At 41.5% G+C, this 23,614-nt stretch overlaps 1 protein-coding gene across 1 annotated transcript in view; it reads left to right on the top strand.

The window, feature by feature from the left end:
• Positions 1-23,614, top strand: part of LOC133416356 (uncharacterized) — a 230,118-nt gene that overhangs the window by 53,420 nt on the left and 153,084 nt on the right. The window contains exon 2 of the mRNA XM_061703209.1: positions 14,255-14,333. The gene's annotated coding sequence lies outside the window, so the exon portion shown is untranslated. The remainder of the gene's footprint in view (positions 1-14,254; positions 14,334-23,614) is intronic.

Raw genomic sequence — 23,614 nt, 5'->3', positions numbered from 1 at the left:
TGTGGGAAAACTGTCTTTTGGGCCACTTTTTCCACCTTGACCCCAAAACTTCTACTTTGGAAGATTTTGGAATCTTAAAGAAATCCATCTGGAGGTTGCCTTTCTCTTGGAGAGCCTTCCAATGAGAACATAGTACTTGTAAGCTAAGGAAGAAGAACGTTGTGAATGTCTCTTTGTGTCACAATGAAGTCAAGTATGTATATTGAACTACTCACGTGAAGGGATGGAATGCACTATGCATACAGAAAACTGTGCAAAAATAATTTTCAAACATGTCTGTATCCGGTTAATTAAAATTGATAAATCACATACAACTTAAGAACAATGTCGTATGGGTTGATCAATAATGGTAAAGACACTTGTAAGAAAAAAAATTCTGATTTAGCAATTTTTTAATGCCGCCTTGGTTTTATATGGGTAAATGTCTCCCATGCTGAAACAGCCATGCTTAAAGTCCTATTTACAAAAAGTATAAATTGATGATTTATAATTTAGGCATTCATACTGTAATCGCGAGCGCGGCGTGCTGCAGTCCATCCCAGCTATCTTCGGGCGAGAGGCGGGGTACACCCTGAACTGGTCGCCAGCCAATCGCAGAGCACATAACACCCATTCGTACTCACATTCACACCTACGGGCAATTTAGAGTCTTCAATTAACCTACCATGCATGTTTTTGGGATGTGTGAGGAAACCGGACTACCTGGAGAAAACCCACGCAGGCACGGGGAGAACATGCAGACTCCACACAGGAGAGGCCAGATTTGAACTCAGGTCCTCAGAACTGTGAGACAGATGTGCTAACCAGTCGGCGTAAGATAAGTAGTACGGCAAATGAATAAATAGTGTACCGTAATTTCTCGTGTATAATGCGCACCCATGTACAATACACACCCCCAAAGTTGACCTCAAAATTCTGGAAAACCCTTCTACCTATGTATAATGCATTTTTACAATGCATGATTTTGCTTCTACCCATATAATTAAAATAATTAAATCTGTATTTTGTTAGTTTTTTTTCAAATAATTATTCCGTAGTTAAGCACTTTATTTGAACACGTAATCCTTTTTTTAATTTACTTGCGCTTATTTTTAAATTCACAGCCGTACTTTTATTTAGTGAATTAGAAAACACACAGTTGTGCTCATATGTTTGATTACCCCGGCAGAATTTGTAAGATGGGTACAATTATTGAAAGGAAACATGAAGGACCAAGCAAAACACATTTAATTTTATTTTAATGGGATTCAAATTAAACGGTCAAGCATTTCAGAAAAGCATTATCATTCAACAAAACATAACCATAAATAAATTAATGATGGTTGTTGTTCAGTCATCAGTCATATTTAAAAAAAAAAAAAAAAAGAAAAGAAAAACATCAACAATATTTCTTAAATTCTGCCAGGGTATGTAAATTTATGAGCACAACTGTACATATATGCAGTCATACATAACCCTGTCATATTGGAATGAAAGTGTAGGCTACACCTTTTTTTATACCTACTAGGGGGCAGTGGCATTTTGGAATGAAAGTGTACAGCTTTTTCATAACCACAACATGGCGGCATACATTTATAAAATGTGAATGTTTATACCTATGTATAATGCACACTATTGACTTTTAACAATTTTTTGGGGGGGAAATGTGCATTATACACGAGTAATTACGGTAATCATTTTTTCTTGACAGAGCAAATGGTTGTGACCCATTGAGATACACTTCTTTGATAATGGTTAAGACAAAAGTGCATCACGGTCATGACATAAACAGCCCACCAACGTGCAATCACTGACTTGAGTTAATGTGGTGACACAAGTGTGCACTCCCTCTTATAACTCGGAATGTGGCTGTTTTCAGAATTAGTCATATTCAAACATGTTAAATGCACATAATTGTCACCACTTAAAATGCCTCTGATTGATCCCAAATAAATGTCAGCTGTTATAACAGGCTTTTCCTGACACTTTGTTTTTTGCTTTCTAACGGATTTTATTTTTTTATTTATTTTTTGCTAACACTGACTGGTATTTGGAACAGTTCAAAATTTCCCCCAGCTTTACTGAGGCCCCACTTGCTGCTGAAGAAAAACAGCCCCAAAGTGCGATGTTGCCACAACCATGCTTCACTCTAGGGATGATGTTCTTTTGGTGATGAGCAGTATTGTGTTTGCATAAAACATCCATCCATCCATTTTCTGTACCGCTTATCCTCACTCGGGTCGCGGGCATGCTGGAGCCTATCCCAGCTATATTCGAGCGAGTGGCCGGGTACACCCTGAAATGGTCGCCAGCCAATCGGAGGGCACATAGAAACAAACAACCATTCGCACTCACATTCAAACCTACGGGCAATTTAGAGTCTTCAATCAACCTAGCACGCATGTTTTTGGGATGTGGGAGGATATGTTGTGGATATGCTGTTGTGCCATATTTTCTTCACGTTCCATGGTATATTTAATGCCATAGAAATTCTTTTGTACCCTTCACCTGCCATTTCAAAATTGAGATCCCTCTGATGATTACTTAAAACTTCACAGAAAACAAGAATAATAATAATGAATCACGGACATGTACTGTACAGGATGTTTCTGTCGTGGCCGAACACGATGAACGTATAATTTTGGACGCCGAACTCAAGGAAAATTTTCATCTTTGTCAGAACCACAGAAAATCTCAACCAGATTGAAAAAAATCTGAAAAGAACAACTATATATACCTTGTGCGAAACAATGATGAGAAAACGTGATTTTGGTGGAACCATGCTAAATTCATGTGCCCAATTAGACCACAGCAAAATGGAAAGACAATGGTATTTCTGGATTTAGTTACATACCTAAACCATGGGCCAACGTTTTCATTTGCTTACGGTATATCTGTCAACTTTTAGCAAATGTAAATCACTGCTTGACAAATCTCATTTTGCTGGGGCTACATCCTTTCTTGAGATAAAATAAGTTTTATAAACTACACAATTAAGTTACTCTCCATTATTGAATTTAGAATGGACTTCTGCACATACAGTACGTGGAGGCAGTTTCAGGAATGTTTCCTCTGTGGCTTCTGTAACGGACATGGTGATTAGACCTCCAGCCCCCTGAGTGGAGCCCCGAGCTGCAGCTACTCTTGCTCTGATTTACTTTGACGTCAACAGGAAGGTCAGCCGGGTCCCAAAGGTGTCATACAGAGGAGATGAATGGTGTGTGGCAGCCTTGGTATAGAGACATTCTTCTGGAATCCCAGACAGGACCAGAGTGATATTTGAAGGAGGACGGGCCCTTTGAGCTTAAAGGGGCTTGTGGAGGAATTATGAGGAGGCTAAATTTTTTTCCTTGTTGCTGAAAGAAACCCAAGAAGCATTCTTTTCCAAAGCTCCCAAGCATCGACAGAGCATTTTGGCTGTGAAACTCAAGCTACTTTTTTTGTTTTTTTTGTTTTATGGGTCTTGATATTGACTTTACTGAATTAATATGCCCTATTTTATTTTAGGTTTGATCTTTTTATCTCCATGAAAGAACCAAATTCAGGTTCAGGACCCATATCTTTTCAAGTATCCATGAGTTTGCTTTCTTATTATTAGGACTGGAGTGATTCATGAAAGGATGGACTATATATTTCACAAAGCAGAAGCTGTTCCTGTCATAAAATTGTATGTGTGTGTGGTTGTGTGTGTATATATATATATCCATTCTCTACACCGCTTATCCTCACTAGGGTCGTGTGTTGGAGCCTATCCCAGCTATCTTCGGGTGAGAGGCGGGGTACACCCTGAACTGGTCGCCAGCCAGTCGCAGCGCACATATAAACTAACAACCATTCGCACTCATATTCACACCTATGGGCAATTGAGAGTCTTCAATTAACCTACCGTGCATGTTTTTGGGATGTGGGAAGAAGCCGGAGTACCCGGATAAAACCCACGCAGGCACAGGAGAACATGCAAACCTCACACAGACGAGGCCGGATTTGAACCCGGGTCCTCAGAACTGTGAGGCGGATGTGCTAACAAGTTGTGCACCGTATATATATATATATATATATATATATATACATATATATATATATATATATATATTCTCATAATATATATATATTGTCACTTAGTGGCGTCACTGTAGGTAAAACTACGGGACAAAGTCTGGGCAATCTGCCAACACGCATTGGGCCAGCGTGGCAGATTGGGGCCTATTTCTTCTTCATGGCAGTACAACAATAAACACGGCCCTCATTCCCCGGAGGCCATACGGCAGCGGGCAGACAAGCTTGGCGGCAGAGGGTGCTAAGAATCACCGGGTTAATTATGGCTGCTTATGGACAACGGACTTGGCTATGCTAGACCAGAATACGGTTACTCCTACAAACATTTTAAGTCAAACCAAAGGACAATCTTTCCAAGTAGCAAGAAAGAAGCAAAAAAGACATAACGCATGAAATATTATTTTTGGGACGCTCAATGTGCGAACGCTAAAGGACGATTCTTGATTAGAAGAGCTACAACATGAGCTAGAAGCCATCAAATGGGATATAATTGGACTTGGTGAAATACGTTGGAAAGATGAAGCTATGTTGACTCTCAATAATGGCCATCTATTTTATTACAGAGGATCAGAAAGCGGACTTAATGGTGGAGTTGGTTTCATTTTTAATAAAAGTATTGCCAATTACGTTACCAGCGTCAAAAGTGTTTCTGATACAATCGCCAAATGTACCATATCTATTAGAAAGCGTTACTTGCTTCAATTTATACAAATATATGCGCCGACCATCAGCCACACCGACGATGAGGTGGAAGCATTGTACGAGGATTTATCCCGTCTTCATAGTCATCCATCCATCCATTTTCTGAGTCGCTTCTCCTCACGAGGGGCGCGGGCGTGCTGGAGCCTATCCCAGCTATCATCGGGCAGGAGGCGGGGTACACCCTGAACTGGTTGCCAGCCAATCGCAGGGCACATACAAACAAACAACCATTCGCACTCACAGTCACACCTACGGGCAATTTAGAATCTCCAATTAATGCATGTTTTTGGGATGTGGGAGGAAACCGGAGTGCCCTGGTGAAAACCCACTCAGGCACGGGGAGAACATGCAAACTCCACACAGGCAGGGCCAGGGATTGAACCCCGGTCCTCAGAACTGTGAGGCTGACGCTCTAACCTGGTCGTCCACCGTTCCGCCTCTTCATAGTCAATTGAAGCACAAATTTGGAATAGTCATGGGTGACTTGAACGCCAGGATTGGCCTTAACTCTGGCGAGAAATCAATTGGATCCTACGGAATGGGATCAAGAGACGAAAGTGGATAACGCTTAATAGAATTTGCTGAACAAGAAGGCTTATACTTTATCAATTCGTTCTTTAACAAGAAATGGAACAGAAAGTGGACATGGATAAGCCCTAAAGGTAACACTAACATCATAGACTACTTCCTGTCCAACGATTTACGGATTGCACCACCCTAAACAAATTTGGAAGTGACCACAGATTGGTTCGGGTCAAAGTGCAAATCAACTGCCAACTTGAAAGAAACAAACTTCTAAAGAGCAATCTTACCAAATTAAACTTAATTCAAGCAAGAAGCGACGAGTTTCAAATACGTTTGGCTAATCACTTTAAAGCTCTCACGCTGGAAGACACAGATCTGTCACCACACAACGACGAAATTGTAAACGGGATTGTTCAAACTGCACACAAAGTATCGCCATCAACGAGAAAGACGACAACATCCAAAATATCAAAAGCTACTCTCGAGTTAATGAAAAAGCAACAAGAAATGAAGAAAAGAGGCAGTATTATCAACAAAATTTAATATGTTGAATTGTGCAAGACGAAAAAGATACGAGTAGAAATGAGACCTTACAACGTTCGGCTTGTTCAGAAAACGCTTTGAAGCGGGACATGGAATAAAGAACGTAAAACGTGAATTAATACGCCACAAGAAAATAATTTTGGGTTTGTAAATGGAAGATGGAACGATATGTCACAGCAGCCAAGAAATCGTACGAGTAAAAGAATTGTATCCAAACCTATACAGTGAAGCACCTGGATTTGGGGATCCTCAGGCATTCCTCCTTGCAGATCCTCTCCAGTTTTGTCAGGTTGGACAGCTGGACTCCAATGAAGGTGTAGAACCATCTCAAGGATGATCAGAAGAAATGGACAGCACCCGAGTTAAATATTTGAGTGTCACAGCAAAGGGTCTGAATACTTTTGGCTGTGATATTTCGTTTTTTTTTTTTATAAATATGTAAACATTTCAAAAATTCTTTTTTTTTTCTGTCAATATGGGATGCTGTGTTTACATTAATCCGGAAAAAGATTAACGTAAATGATTTTAGCAAATGGCGGCAATATAACAAAGAGTGAACATTTTAAGAGGGTCTGAATAGTTTCCATACCCACTGGGCCTCAAGTAGTACCTACTTACCTACCACACACAGTGGTCCCCACTGAGCAGTGTTAAAGTGAATAAACATCAACCCATCAGAGGCTGTGTGTTAGCGGATTGCTGGAGGTAGGACGCCTATTGTGAGACCTGACCGTACTCCCACTTCTGGGGGAGCTTTAAGCAAAAGATCAGGTGTCCAGCCCTGAATGCTTGATTGAACTTAAATCTTTTACATGTGCGCCATACCTCCACTTTAGTGCTGTGTGGCTTCATGAGGATCTGTCAGTCAGTTCCTCAAGGGAATTTGAACAGATTTCATTTATCCATTGATACATATAATTAGATGTAAAGAATTTTGTTTGTAAATACATAGTATGATATGGAAATAAAGTAATGTAATTAGTTCGTTTTAGTATTTGGAGTTACCAGTCAGTAGAAAATTATTTGATATTTTGAACGTCAATAATTCTGTTCCAGGTTTACAATAATTGGGACCATTCTTACTACAAACTCCATTCCAATAAAGTTGGGACGTTCTGTAAAACATAATTACCGTAATTTCTCGTGTATAATGGGCATTTTTCTCCCCCAAAAATTGTCATAAGTTAATAGTGCTCATTACACACAGGTATAGGGGCAAATGGAAAAACTTTCACATTTTTATAAATGGGCAGCACGGTGACCGACTGGTTAGAGCGTCAGCCTCACAGTTCTGAGGACCGGGGTTCAAATCTCGGCCCGGCCTGTGTGGAGTTTGCATGTTCTCCCCGTGCCTGCATGGGTTTTCTTCCGGCACTCCGGTTTCCTCCCACATCCCAAAAACATGCATGAATTGGAGACTCTAAATTGTCCGTAGGTATGAATGTGAGTGCGAATGGTTGTTTGTTTGTATGTGCCGTGCAATTGGCTGGCAACCAGTTCAGGGTGTACCCCGCCTCCTGCTCGAAGATAGCTGGGATAGGCTCCAGCACGCCCGCGAGCGACCCTAGTGAGGAGAAGCGGCACAGAAAATGCATGGATGGATGGATTTTATAAATGTATGCCACCATCTAGTGGTTATTAAAAAGCTGTACACTTTCATTCCAAAATGCTACCGCCACCTAGAGTAATTGAGAAAGGTGTACACTTTCATTGAACAACCAATTCCAATGAAGTTGGGACATTGTGTTAAACATAAATAAAAACAGAATACAATGATTTGCAAATCATGTTCAACCTATATTTAATTGAGTACACTACAAAGTGATGAACTTTATTGTTTTTAGCAAATAATCATTAACTTAGAATTATATGGCTGCAACACGTTACAAAAAAGCTGGGACGGGGTCATGTTTACCACTGTGTTACATCACCTTTTCTTTTAACAGCATTCAATAAATGTTTGGGACCTAAGACACTAATTCTTGAAGCTTTGTATGTGGAATTCTTTCCCATTCTTGCTTCAGCTGTTCAACAGTCCTGGGTCTCCATTGTCGTATTTTACGTTTCATAATGCGCCACACATTTTCAATGGGAGACAGATCTGGACTGCAGGCAGGCCAGTCTAGTACCCGCACTCTTTTACTACGAAGCCACGCTGTTGCAACACGTGCAGAATGTGGTTTGGCATTGTCTTGCTGAAATAAGCAGGGGTGTCCATGTAAAAGACATTGCCTGGATGGGAGTATATGTTTCTCCAAAACCTGAATGTACCTTTCAGCATTAATGGTGCCTTCACAGATGTGTAAGTTACCCATGCCATTAACACTAACACAGCCCCATATCATCACAGATGCTGGCTTTTAAACTTTGCGTCCATAGCAGTCCAGATGGTTCTTTTCTTCTTTGACCCGGAGGACACAACGTCCACAATTTCCAAAAACAATTTGAAATGTGGACTCGTCGGACCACAGAACACTTTTCCACTTTGCATCAGTCCATCTTAGATGAGTTTGGGCCCAGAGAAGCTGGCGGCATTTCTGAGTGTTGTTGATGAATGGCTTTCGCTTTGCATAGTAGAGTTTCAAGTTGCACTTACGGATGTAGCACCGAACTGTATTTACTGACATTGGTTTTCTGAAGTGTTCCTGAGCCCATGTGGTGATATCCTTGTAACGTTTATGGGGGACATCATATTTGCGCTTAATTTAGAAGGAAACGATGAGTTGGAAGCGGCGCCTGCGTCACTTCTGGGCTATCGTCATTTTAAATTAGAGCATTATAAATCAAGATATTGGATAGATATGAGGGGCACCACGTCATATTTGTAACTTGAGGCGAAATGACGACAAACCTTTATAATCTCTTATCAGAAGGTTGCTATATTTTAGGAACTTTGAGTTCTAGACTTTCTAGAAGTTTCGTTCCGAGCCTAAACACACACATAATCAATTCAAGTGGTGAATTTTATCGAAAATGTAATAATAAAAAGGGGTTTCTACAGGATAAAACACAGACAAAGACAAAACAAACAAGGTATCTACGAACATTGGCAAAGGAAGGGATTTGAGACGTGAGATGAGCAGAATGGGCGTGCAATAAATGCGTACAGCAGAGGACTCCTGGTCTTGTTAATATAAACCCAAATATGCACGAATCCGTACTTTTAGTCGACCACAATGTTGGACTTACGTGTCTGGAACACGTTTGAGGCAGGCGAGTCAGGCTCCCGAGTGCTCGGCCGGCCCGGTCCACACCGGGAACAGGTGAATTCGACGGGAGGAAGAAGGAAAAAAAGGGAGGAGTAGCATGAGGCCAACGAGTTCTCAGGCAGGATGTCTCTTGGGTGATGTTTGGAGCGGGCGCATTGCGTCCGACTCCGTTCCCTCAGACTGAATTCGGGCCCCTAAGCAGGGTGTCCCGGAGCTTCATACCTGTAATGAATGTTTCATATGTTGTGTGGTGTGGAGAACATTAATATTTTCATGTGACATTTGTGGTGTGGGGTGAAACATTTCATCTGGTTCAGTTAACAACAGATTTGACGTTAGACATTCAAGTTTGCAGCAATACAGTCACTAGTGGCGTTCATGTAATATTAACTCCCAGCCGAGTCACAGACTGTCTTATGAACCCATGTCAGTAGTGTCATTCCATCTCCCGTGTCTGTTGCTGTTGCCTGTTCAAACTCCCAAGTAGCAGCACTCAGCAGGGTGGAGGCGTCTTTGTGGGTGTAATCCTTCGACTGGCGGGGACTTAATTAACTTAGCGTCCGGGGGCGAACTCGGCATCCTTGGGTCTCCGCTTTGAAGTACCAGGCAGACGTGATTCACTTAGCGTCGGCATGGCAAAGCAAATGTCTGTGTCTTGTTGAAGATAGTTTATTGTGTTAATCTGTTTAGAGTATGCGTGTGACTCTGGAGTTAACTTCTACCTCGACAGAGAGCGGTGGTAGTGCGAGGCTGGGGTGCCGGGTGGCATCTTTTGCGTGGCATTTCCGCTACATCCTTTACACATTGATGTCAGTTTTTGATGCAGTGCTGCCTGAGGGATTGAAGGTCACGGGCATTCAATGTTGGTTGGTGCCCTGCGATTGGGTGCCGACCAGTTCAGGGTGTATCCGACCTCTCGCCCGGAGTCAGCTGGGATAGGCTCCAGCATGCCCGCGACCCTAGTGAGGAGAAGCGGCTCCGAAAATGGATGGATGGATCGGTTTGAATCCCAATGTTTTGGTTGGACTTTTAGACACATTTGCAGTTTTTATCGCTAAAAAATGCTTCCCAGCGCCTGCTGTCCACTTTTTTTAATTTCAGAATCAGAATCATCTTTATTTGCCAAGTATGAGACGGATGGCTGATGGAGATACAGTGAGTACGGAAAGTATTCAGACCCTCTTAAATTTTTCACTCTTTGTTATATTGCAGCCATCTGCTAAAATCCTCCATCTATCCATTTTCTGTACTGCTTTATCCTCACAAGGGTTGCGGGCGTGCTGGAGCCTATCCCAGCTGACTCCGGGCGAGAGGTCGGATACACCCTGAACTGGTCGGCACCCAATCGCAGGGCACATATAAACAAACAACCATTTGCGCACACATTCACACCTAAGTGCAACTTAGAGTCTTCAATCAACCTACCATGCATGTTTTTGCAAATGGCTGAAATATAACAAAGAGTGAAATATTTAAGGGGGTCTGAATACTTTCAGTACCCACTGTATGTACAGTTGTGCTCATAAGTTTACATACCCTGGCAGAATTTGTGAAATAGTGTTTTATTTTTTAATGTGACTGACCGTTTAATTTGAGTCCCATTAAAATAAAATTAAATGTCCTTTTTGTTTTCTTTAAATAATTGTACCCTCCATCTATCCATTTTCTGAGCCGCTTCTCCTCCCTAGGGTCGCGGGCGTGCTGGAGCCTATCCCAGCTATCATCAGGCAGGAGGCAGGGTACACCCTGAAATGGTTGCCAGCCAATCGCAGGGCACATACAAACAAATAACATTCGCACTCACATTCACACCTATGGGTCATTTAGAGTCCCCAATTAATGCATGTTTTTTTGGGATGTGGGAGGATACCGGAGTGCCCAGAGAAAACCCATGCAGGCACGGGGAGAACATGCAAACTCCACACAGGCGGGACCGGGGATTGAACCCCACTCCTCAGAATTGTGAGGCTGACGCTCTAACCAGTCGGCCACCGTGCCGCCATAATTGTACCCATCTTACAAATTCTGTCTGGGTAATCAAATATATGAGCAAAACGCTGTGTTTTCTCATTTACTAAATAAAAGTAGGGCTGTGAGTTTCAAAATAAGAGCAAGTAAATAAAAACAGTATTATATGTTCAAATAAATTGCTTAACATCAGAATAATTCTTTGTCAAAATACAGAATACAGATAATAATTCATGTTTTAATCATATGAGGTAGAAGCAAGATCATGCATTGTAAAAATGCATGATACTTAGGTAGAAGGGTTTTCCAGAATTTTGAGGTCAACTTTGGGGGTGCCTATTAGACATGGGTGCGCATTATACACGAGAAGTTACAGTAAAAACAGAATGCAATGATTTGCAAATCCTTTTCAAACTATATTCAGTTGAATACACTACGAAGACAAGATATCTGATAAACGTTATTGTTTTTAGCAAATAATCATTAACTTAGAATTTTATGGCTGCAACGCATTCCAAAAAAGCTGCGACAGGTGGCAAAAAAGACTGGGAAAGTTGAGGAATGTTCAAAAAAACACATTTTTGGAATATTCCACAGGTGAGTAGGTTCAATGGAAACAGCTGAGTGTCATGATTGGGTATAAAAGGAGGATCCCTGAAAGGGTCAGCTGTTCACCAGCAAGGATGGGTCAAAGTTCACCACTTTGTGAACAACTGCGTGAGCAAATAGTCCAACAGTTACGTCAACATTTCTTACTGTACAATTGCAAGTAATTTATGGATTTCATCATCTGTGGTCCATAATATCATCAGAAGATTCAGAGACCCTTGAGAAATATCCACACGTAAGCAACAAGGCAGAAAACCAACACTGAATGCCCGTGACGTGACCTTTGATCCTTTGATCTCTTCACTGTATCATTGTGTAAGTCATATTGCCACGTGGGCTGAGGAACACTTCAGAAAACCATGGGCAGTTTACACAGTTGGTTGCTACAGCTACAAATGAAAGTTAAAACTCTACCAAGCAAAGTGAAAGCCATATATCAACAACACCCAGAAACGCCACCGGCTTCTCTGCGCTCAAGGTCATCTGAAATGGACTGATGCAAAGTGAAAAAGTGTGCTGTGGTCTGACGAGTCCATATTTCAATTGCTTCTGGAAGTCATGGACGTCCTCGTCGTGCCCTCTGGACACGAGGACCATCCAGATTGTTATCAGGGCAAAGTTCAAAAGCCAGCATCTGTGATGTTATTGGGGTGTAATAGTGTCCATGGCATGGGTAACTTGCACATCTGTTAACGCACCATTAATGCTGAAAGGTACAGTACATACAGATTTTGGAGCAACATATGCTGCCATCCAAGCAACATCTTTTTGAGGGATATCCCTGCTTATTTTAGCAAGACAATGCCAAGCCACAGTCTGCACGTGTTACAACAGTGTGGCTTCGTAGTAAAAGAGTGTGAGTACTAGACTGGCCTGCTAATAGTCCAGACCTGTCTCCCATTAAAAATGTATAGTGCATTATGAAACAGCAAAATACGAGAACCAAGATCCCAAATTGTTAAGCAACCGAAGTTGTACATCAAGAAAGAATTCCAGCTACAAAGATTCAGCAATTAGTGTTCTCAGTTCCGAAACGCTTCTTGAGTGTTGTTAAAAGTAAAGGTGATGTAACACAGTGGTAAACATGCCCCTGTCCCAGCTTTTTTGGAATGCATTGAAAGCATCAAATTCAAAATGAGTGAATTTTTGCCCCCCCCCCCCAAAAAAAAATAACGTTCATCAGTTTGAACATTAAGTATCTTGTCTTTGTAGTGTATTCAATTGAATATAGGTTGATAAGGATTTGCAAATCATTGTATAATTTTTCTATGATTTACACATCCCAACTTCATTGGAATTGGGGTTTGTAAAAAATACATGCTGTAATGTGAATATTATTATTATTAATATCATTATTAGTATTGGAGGCACAGTGATGACTGGTGACCACATCTGCCTCACAGTTCTGAGGGCCTGGGTTCAAATCTGGCCTCCCTGTTTGGAGTTTGCTGGTTCTCCCCTTGCCTGCCTGGGCCGCTGGAGCAGAGTCTCTGGCATGGGGAAGGATCGATACAGTCTCAAATGCTGATGCCGGTGATACCAGAAGATCGATTCTCAAAATTTAATATCAGTACTTTTGATACTTCAGTCATATGAGGGACTGTATTTTCAGTATCGTATCAGAAAGGAAATTGGTGGTATGGATCAATGCCAGACACACAAAAGCACCACATCGCGGCACAATTTCCACGCAGCAAAAGCCAAAATCTATTTGCTGTGGCAAAAGTTTAATTGTGGTGGCCGCCACAAATAAATGTACTGTATATGTGGGAAACCCTACCACTGGTGATTTGTAAGATATATTCAAATTTTAGTTGGACTGCAATGTCTTTATATGTCATTGGCAAATGCACTTACCTCTGATACTTTCAAGTCCAAAAATGCACTGCAAGAGCTGCTGCAATGTCACATCCTGTTGCTGTCCCACTCTCCTCTGTTGGCTCTACAGTCAATCATTAGCGCCCATGTCAATCATTAGCGCCCATGTAGCTCATTTGAATCAGGATTTGGTGTTTTTGTCTTTGTTGTTGTTTTTAAACCTGACATTTTCTGTTGCTTGGTAATACAGAATGGAAGATCTGTATACCTTTTTATGCTGGAACCGAATAGAGTAAAAAATATAAAATAGTATGTGACTACTACAATGTTACATGGGAGTCGGATTCTATTTGGGACTAAATTGTCCCGGTATTCCCCTAAAGATTTTAAGATTGCCAGATCCTGAGGTCCATATATGCTTGAGTATGGTAGCCTTTGATATAAGCACTCCATTAAATTAACTTTGTCATGAGATCATTATTAATTATCGAACCGACATGGCAACTGTTGCATTAACATAGCTAGCATCCTCAGTCGTGAGTAACAATTTACCTCAGTTTAAGTAACATTTAATTAGCATATAGTATAGGTTTCAATAACTAAATAGCATGATAATAAAGTCTGTTATTATACATTCTGATTTCTAGCCACTAGAATAGACCAACCCAATCATTTAGTTGATTTCAAAAGTAATACTGTAATGTCGTTCTAACTAAATAAATGAAACTTTAATAGTTTCATCTTGCTGTTCATTAGAATAGAAGAAACAAGATACATAATTATACATGATAATTGTATACAGTCCTTATTTTATTTATCTGTTTTACAATGTAATCTGTTGACAGGCTCTTTTTGAAGAGTTGGACCCTGGGCCAGAGTGCAAACACAAGTGAAAGCTGCTGTGCGGCTGAGTGCCAGCTAACTGTAAGTAAATATACTCACTACGATAATCTCTTCCAAAATACCCCTACAATTTTGTAATTTCCCCCCCCTGCTTCTTTTGTTGATAAGCTCATGGAAGGAGTCAGTGATCAGACCAAACAAATAAGTAAAATTTTGTATTACGCGAATAAAAAAAATCATACAACAGAGATTTACAGTGCACTGGAGCGGGCCGCGTGGGTCAGGTGGTAGGGTGGTCTTCTCCCAACCGGAAGGTTGTGAATTCGACCCTCAGCCCTTGTGACCATGTCAAAGTGTCCTTGAGCAAGATACTGAAGCCACTAGTTGCTCCTGATGCTGTGTCATCAGTAGATAAATGAGAAGACGGTGTTAAAGCGCTTTGAGTAGAAAAGCGTGCTGCAAGTGATTTACCACAATTTACCACGTATCATTCAACCAGAATCTCACCAGAATGATCTTCCCTCTTCCTTTTTCCATCTGCAATTTCCATCTGTTAATCTAGGGAGCATAACTTCTTGTCATGAGGTGCATGGGTACTTTGCTCCACACATTTGCAACCTTTGATAGTCACTCAAGTGTGTAAAATCCTGCTCTAGTGGTGTTTAAAGCAGTAGTAAAAATATAATATCGTTACATCATTTCTGAGACCCAACGAACATGATCATTTAAAAAGCACAGATATTAAAAAATACATAAATAAAAGGACAGTGTAGTGATTTGAAGTGAACCCAAACATGCTACAAACATTGATTTGCTATGACAACATTTTCCCAGTGGAGGTCAAACCTGCCAACATCTATTATTCAACCCTGACATCACCTGGTTTATGCTGATTATTGAGGTTTAATTTGTTGAATGCTGGAAATTCCCTTGAGTTATTTTAATACAATTAAATTCATAAAATACACCTGTATAATATGAAGGAAAAGGAAACTGCAGACACAATAAAAGATAGCTTATGAGGCAGCTGCACACATGGCAATGTTTAGCTAAAGGCTCGAGGAGGTCTGGTTACACGTTGCTGTTTCTGTGTTCCTCCATAAAGGACAGACTAATCACACAAGTCCGCGGACCCTCAGCTTTTAAGTGCTTCCCATACTCAACCTCCCTCTAAACATACCACCATCCTAAGATTCTCTGTTAAGGATGGATTTACACTTAATTGTATTTGCCTAAATTAGGTTTACGTTATTCATCATGTAATCGAGATCACCCGCCACCCTTAAAAACTCAACACTTAACCATATTATGTATTATTCAGTGCTTGTTACATTGTGTTTTGTCCAAATTGATGTCTTCATGAACAAGAACATGAGGGTTGCACAAATACCAGCCTCTCAGTCTGTGGATTTTAAATTTTGCACAGATATGCTGTTGTATTTATGGTGCTTGGATAGATTTCAAATATAATTTCTTGAGTAAGACCACGTAGTAGCTCCAAAGCAGGGGTTTTTGGGGTTAAATGCTCGAGTGAAAAATGTAAAATCTCTTTTGTGAGTTTGGTAATATTTCTATTTTAACTTTGATCTTGGTAAATGTTTTGCTGAGATCATTGTTTAAACTTAATATATTGGAAATCCCAGACTGGATTTTTTTTCTTCTGAATAATCATCCGCTATATATGATGTACTGCGGTATCTTAACACTAAGTGCACTAACTCAATGTACAGATAACCCCTCACCTCAAAAGAAATCTCAACTTGACTGATACATTTTTGCTGAAGTGTGACCGCACTGTGGCTCACTGACCAAAACTATAGGTGAAATATCAGTGATGGGAGTTCAGAGACAAAATACATAACCTACTGCAGATACAGTACTTACAGGATAGTTCATGCAGTAATCCTTGCATCAGATGTACAGCAGTGCATAAAAAAAAACTAAATCTGAAGGGTGGGACCATCTTAGCTTGAGGAATGAGACCTTGGCTGCTGTTGACAGCAGCCACTTGATGTTCTATTGTGGACAACCCACTTGGGACTCCCTCATAGACTATTGTGGGAGCTAACCTCCCATTTCCAGTTTGAGCCCTGAATTCTCAGTTCTTGCCTGGGCGCTTGATTTGTCAGCCAAAAACTCCATTATACCCTTGTCCCCCTCGCCTCCTCATGCCCGTGGGTCCTTTGTAGTCTAGCTCCCCCATCTTCGGCCCATCATTGTATTCAGCTGCAGAGGCCACTGTGCTGTTTTCCATTGGTTGGTGAGTGGGCAGCATGCCCATTTAAGCGGGGGACCTTCTTTGATGGAAGGCCTTTACAGATCATGTTTCTGCCACCTGTCAGTCAGCTTATGAAGTAGGGAAAGGGGGCCAAGCTTGGTTGACAGAGCTGGGGTTGAAGAGGTGGGGTGAACATGAGTGATGTCCTTGCAATCTGGTAGCAAGCCTGCATTAGACTCTCGGACTTTTTTCATCACCATTTTTAGCTTTTGACTTTTTTTTTCTTTTTCTGTCATTCTCTTAAGATGCTAAAGGCATGTTTAAACTAGAATGACTTAGTGACACAGATATTTGTTGTTTTTTTCTTTTAATTTTTTAAAAGTTTTGGGTACACATGACATTGATGTCAAAACACTCACACGGAAATGTAGAGCCAATTGAAAAACTGCTAACATAGATGCAGTATACACAGCTTAAATTTGCTGTCACTATGATGGACTCCAATCAATTAGGAAAATGAGGGAAATGATGGACAACACTTGACATGATTGTTCCTGTTCGACTAGGTAGCTTTAAATTCATACATTTCTTCATAATCGCACTGTTGCAAAAACAGCGTCTAGATGGAAATTGTTTTAACATTGCTTTCATTCTACAAACAAAGCTGTATAAAAATCAAAACATACTAATATAGGTGGGCCCAGAGTAATTACAATGGCACTGCTCTTATTCAGTAAAGCTAGGCAGAGCCATGGTATTAGCCGATCAGGTGTGTGTGTGTGTGTGTGTGTGTTTGTGTGCGTGCGTTGGCGAAGTCTCACATTAAGATTTGAGGAGTAGAAAAAAACTAAATAAACACACATTCTAATGTTAGCTTACCCTGTCCAGGAAATTCTCCACTTTGCAACAGCAATTTTTATGCCCGCTGCCGCCAACATTTTCTCAAATGAAATGTGACTCCTTACTGTGGCCAACAGACTTAAAATGAGGGTTTAATTTTGTTATATTAAGTAAAGTAGAGCTGTAAATTCATATAAAGCAAACCTATAGCAAGGGCAATAGACCTGGAGGTCTTGAATTATAGCAGCAGTAGTACAAATGATTCCATCAGTCTGACTAGGGTATGATGTGCGGTATTTACTGCTTTACTTGAAGTCGGGTATTCAAATCCAGATTGCTGACTTTTCTTCTAATTTTTATCATGCTCTCATTGCTTATTTATAGAATGAAAACAATGTTAGAATCAACGCTGTACAGACATACAGTAGCTTTTGCAACAGTGATATTATGAGCTAATGCATTCCATTTAGGTTACCCTAATAGAATAACAACCGTCAAGTATAACTCTCCAACTCCTTTCACTTATTTTACCAACTGACAAAAATCTGCCATGGTGGCTGAGAACCTTAAGCGCTCTGGCATTGGCATAGTAACCTCCTGAGTGCTCATGAGAAGGATTGACTTGCAGTAGTTAAGGAAATTAAAAGATCAAAAGGGGCCTCAGCCCTTTTAAAAAAATAAAAAAATATTTGATCTATGAAATCAAAAGTATTATAAATGATGCAATCTTTGGTTTATGGTTTAAAATTCAGAAACAAATAATACAATTGCAAAGCATGTTTGAATTTTTTTTTCTCAATTGAGTATGCAATGAATTAAGTACACATAGCTTTATAGGGCAGCATATTGCTGGAAAATGCCCAACATACAGGCATAGCTTGTTTTAACAATGAGAATTATATCTAAAAATACAACCCCACATAAATAAAAACAGAATACAATGATTTGCAAATCATGGTCAACCTATATTTAATTGAATACACTACAAAGACAAGATATTTAATGTTAAAACTGACAAAGTTGATTGTTTTTAGCAAATACTCATTAACTTAGAATTTTAGGGTTGCAACACATTCCAAAAAAGATGGGACAGGTGGCAAAATTGACTGAGAAAGTTGAGGAATGCTCATCAAACACCTGTTTGGAACATCCACAGGCAAAGAGGCAAATTGGGAACAGGTGGGTGCCATGATTGGGTATAAATAAAAGCAGCTTCCCTGAATTCCTCAGTCATTCACAAGCAAAGATGGGGCGGGGTTCACCTCTTTCTGAACAAGTGCGTGAGAAAATAGTCGAACAGTTTAAGGACAATGTTCCTCAACGTACAATTGCAAGGAATTTAGGGATTTCATCATCTACAGTCCATAATATCATCAAAGGTTTCAGAGAATCAGGAGAAATCACTGCATGTAAGCGGCAAGGCCGAAAACCAACATTGAATGCCCGTGACCTTCGATCCCTCAGGCGGCACTGCATCAAAAACCGACATCAATGTGTAAAGGACATCACCACATGGGCTCAGGAACATTTCAGAAAATCAATGTGAGTAAATACAGTTCGGCGCAACATCCGTAAGTGCAACTTGAAACTCTACTATGCAAAGCAAAAGCCATTTTGCTTTGCAACCACACCCAGAAACGCTGCGGGTTTCTCTGGGCCCGAGCTCATCCAAGATGGACTGATGCAAAGTGGAAAAGTGTTCTGTTGTCAGACGAGTCCACATTTCAAATTGTTTTTGGAAATTGTGGATGTCGTGTCCTCCAGGCCAAAGAGGAAAAGAACCATCCGCACTGTTATGGACAAAAAGTTCAAAAGCCAGCATCTGTGATGGTATGGTTCTGTGTTAGTGCCAAATGGCATGGGTAACTTACACGTCTGTGAAGGGACCATTAATGCTGAAAGGTACATACAGGTTTTGGAGAAACATATGTTGGAATCCAAGGAACGTCTTTTTCATGGACGCCCCTGCTTATTTCAGCAAGACAATGCCAAACCACATTCTGCACGAGTTACAACAGCGTGGCTTTGTAGTAAAAGAGTGCGGGTACTAGACTGCCCTGCCTGCAGTCCAGACTTGTCTCCCATTGAAAATGTGTGGTGCATTATGAAGCGTAAAATATGACAATGGAGACCCCGAACTGTTGAACAGCTGAAGCTGTACATCAAGCAAGAATGGGAAAGAATTCCACCTACAAAGCTTCAACAATTAGTGTCCTCAGTTCCCAAACGTTTATTGAATGTTTTTAAAAGAAAAGGTGATGTAACACAGTGGTAAACATGACCCTGTCCCAGCTTTTTTGGAACGTGTTGCAGACATAAAATTCTAAGTTAGTGATTATTTACTAAAAACAAAAAAGTTCATCAGTTTGAACATTAAATATCTTGTCTTTGTAGTGTATTCAATTAAGTATAGGTTGAAAATTATTTACAAATCATTGTATTCTGTTTTTATTTATATTTAACACAACGTCCCAACTTCATTGGAATTGGGGTAGGAGGAGTTAACCTGCAATTCGAAACTCATGCTAATTTTTATCCTCTTTTGCCTCACTAAATATCACACAATGTTAGCAAAGAATGAGTTGAGATTGCAAAACTTATGAACATGAATTGCAAGAATTCTCCATTGCTGTTCAATGCTTTGTAAAATAGGCAATATTCTGTTGATCACAAACACATCCTCTCCGACCTCGCAAAAGTTTAGGGTTATGGTTATTCTCTTTATTATTATGTTCACAGTGTGATCCCACATTTTCCTCCATCACATTTACTACCCCTATGCAAGAATCCATCCATATCAATTTTACCCTCACCCGCACTCTTTACCCCTACCAACCCTAATTGTAATTATGTTGATTTAACTTAGACACATGCGGCTCCCTCCTTGCCATTTGAATGGAAGCTTATTAGTCTGAATATCTTTTTATATTTATTTTTTCCCCATTTCTCAGCGTTCCTGACGCCATTTCCAATTACTCTTGTCGTACGGCTGTAATTGCCTCGATGCTAATGGCCACAAGACAATCGTGCTAAATGAGGTGAGGCCAAGAGGCTAGGAGCCCGACTTCATTAGGAGCTAATGGGATTTTATATGGGGGACTGAAGACACAGCTCATCAAAAACAGAGAGATGGAAGGAAAACAAAACAGATGGAGGGGGAGAGCTAAATCACAAATAGTCTCACTTAGCTCGGCAAAGAAAAAGCACAGGTTACTCGTCCCCTTCCTCTATTTTTAGAGAAATATATTTCTACAGAGAAAAATGTTTTTTCATGCTCTTGGAATCTGCCACACAGTTTTTTCACACTTCTTTGGAATAGATAGAAACTGTGATGGTACAAAAATTGGATGGATGAATGCGAAGGCCTGTGCCCACAATAATGCGTGTTTTGTCAACCAATTCACACTGCCAAAAGCATGACAAAACCCAAACTGAATTTATTTTTGACTGAGCAATAAATTGCCTATATGAATCTTTTCTTTTGGATAATCTGGTTTTGACCAAATGTGACAAATGTAGAGTGAAAAAAGTGTGCTGAAGACAAACTGGGAAACAAGGTCTTTGAGTAGAACTGGAACTATACAGTACATATAATTGGGTTCAGTATGCACAACAAAAACAGATTCACCCATCCATCCATCCATCCATTTTCTGAGCCGCTTCTCCTCACTAGGGTCGCGGGCGTGCTGGAGCCTATCCCAGCTGTCATCGGGGTACACCCTGCACTGGTTGCCAGCCAATCGCAGGGCACACACAAACAAACAACCATTCGCACTCACATTCACACCTACGGGCAATTTAGAGTCTCCAATTAGAGTCTCCAATTAATGCATGTTTTTGGTATGTGGGAGGAAATTGGCGTGCCTGGAGAAAACCCACGAAGGCACGGGGAGAATATGCAAACTCCACACAGGCGGGGCCAGGGATTGAACCCTGGTCCTCAGAACTGTGAGGCTGACGCTCTAACCAGTACGCCCACCGTCAGAATCAGAATCAGAATCATCTTTATTTGCCAAGTATGTCCCAAAAACACACAAGGAGTTTGTCTCCGGTAGTTGGAACCGCTCCAGTATGACAACAGACAGTCAATTGACAGAGAACACTTTTGAGACATAAAGACATTGACAAAAAACAGTCACTGAGCAATAAAGGGTTGCTCGTTATCTGGTAATGCCGGTACATTATTATTATTTTTTTTTTTTTGACAATTGTGCAAAAGATGCAGAGTCCTCTCGCACTTAGAGCAGTTCGAATGACTAATATTGCAATAGTCCGGTGCAATGACCATTGTGCAAAGGGCGCCGAGACTTCAAGGAGTGTATGCAGTTTAAAGTGACGAGTAGCGCGATAATCTGGGACAATGTTGGTTGTGCAAATGTTGCAGATACTCCTCAATCAGTGTGCAAATGGAGCAGATGCTACTCTGGCATGAGTGGCCAGTATTGGTCAACAACAGATATGCAAATAGTGCAGGGTGGCGAGACGACTACAGTGAGTACACGAGTAATATATAATTGGCCCCACAGAAATGTGACAACGAACTCAAGTCAAAAAATTGCCAGCATGTTGTCATGGAAATATAGGTTAGGTGTTTAAGAAGTTGATCGCAAGAGGGAAGAAGCTGTTGGAATGTCTGCTAGTTCTAGTTGCATTCATCGGTAGCGCCTACCTGAGGGAAGGAGCCAGAAGAGCTGGTGCCCAGGATGTGGAGGGTCCGATAGGATTTTGCACGCTCTTGTCTTAGTTCTGGCAGCGTGCAAGTCCTCAAGGGTAGGTAGGGGGGTACCGACAATCCTTTCAGCAGTTTTGATTGTCCGTTGCAGTCGGGAGTTTGTCCTTTTTTGTAGCAGCACCAAACCAGACTGTGATGGAAGAACACAGGACTGATTCGATGACCGCTGTGTAGAACTGCCTCAGCAGCTCCTGTGGCAGGCCATGCTTTCTCAGATGCCGCAGGAAGTACATCCTCTGCTGGGCCTTTTTGAGGACGGAGTTGAAGTTGGTCACCCACTTCAGGTCCTGAGAGACTGTAATTCCCAGGAACTTGAAGGTCTCGACGGTTGACACAAGGCAGCTGGACAACGTGAGGGGCAGCTGTGGCGAAGGATGTCTCCTGAAGTCCACGATCATCTCGACAGTCTTGAGCATGTTCAGCTCCAGGTTGTGTCGGCCGCACCACAGCTCCAGCCGCTCCACTTCCTGTCGGTATGCAGACTCGTCACCGTCCTTGATGAAGCCGATGACAGTAGTGTCATCTGCAAACTTGAGGAGTTTGACAGCCGGGTGCGCTGAGGTGCAGTCGTTCGTGTAGAGAGAGAAGAGCAGCGGAGAGAGGACACAACTTTGGGGCACCCCAGTGCTGATGCCTGTGTGTGGATGAGGTGGTCTCTCCCAGCCTGACCTGCTGTGTCCTGCCCGTCAGAAAGCTGTAAATCCACTGGCAGATGGCAGGTGAGACGCTGAGCTGAAGAAGCTTGGAGGAAAGGATTTCAGGGATGATGGTGTTGAATGCTGAGCTGAAGTCCACAAACAGGATCCTCGCGTAGGTCCCTGCACCGTCGAGGTGTTCAAGGATGAAGTGCAGTCCCATGTTGACTGCATCATCCGCAGACCTGTTCGCTCGGTAGGCAAACTGCAGGGGGTCCAGCAGGGGACCTGTGACGCTCTTGAGTTGGTCCAGCATGAGACGTTCAAAGGACTTCATGACCACAGATGTCAAGGCGACAGGCCTGTCGTCATTTAGACCCGAGATTGCAGTTCTCGGAATGATGGTGGAGCGTTTGAAACAGGATGGTATTTCACACAGTTCCAGAGATCTATTGAAGATCTGAGTGAAGACTGGCGCGAGCAGGTCCGCGCAGACTTTGAGGCAGGATGGGGACACATGGTCTGGGCCTGCCGCTTTGTTAATCTTTTGTTGTTTGAAGATGCGTCTCACATCCTGTTCGTGGATGGTAAACGCAGAAGTCTGAGGTGTGATTGTGGTCGGGGGTGCGTCCGGATGGGTGTGGGGTGTGAAAGTGTCCTTTTCAAATCTGCAGTAGAAGGTATTCAAGTCGTTGGTTAGTGTGCTATTGTTCTCAGCTTGGGAGGATCGTCGCTTGTAATTAATCAGCGATTGGAATGCATGCCAGACTGATTAAGAGTCGTTAGTGCTAAACTGTTTTTCCAACTTTGCTGCATAGTTCCTCTTTGCAATGTTAATTTCTTTAGTCAGCAGGTTTCTAGCGCGATTATACACGGTCCTGTCCCCGCTCTGATTTGTGTCCTCTTTAGCTTGGCGAAGCTGCTTAAGTTTGGCAGT

This window comes from Phycodurus eques, chromosome 17 (assembly GCF_024500275.1).
Source record: "Phycodurus eques isolate BA_2022a chromosome 17, UOR_Pequ_1.1, whole genome shotgun sequence".
NCBI classification, from domain to species: Eukaryota; Metazoa; Chordata; class Actinopteri; order Syngnathiformes; family Syngnathidae; genus Phycodurus; species Phycodurus eques.
This window is presented reverse-complemented; position numbering and strand designations above follow the sequence as displayed.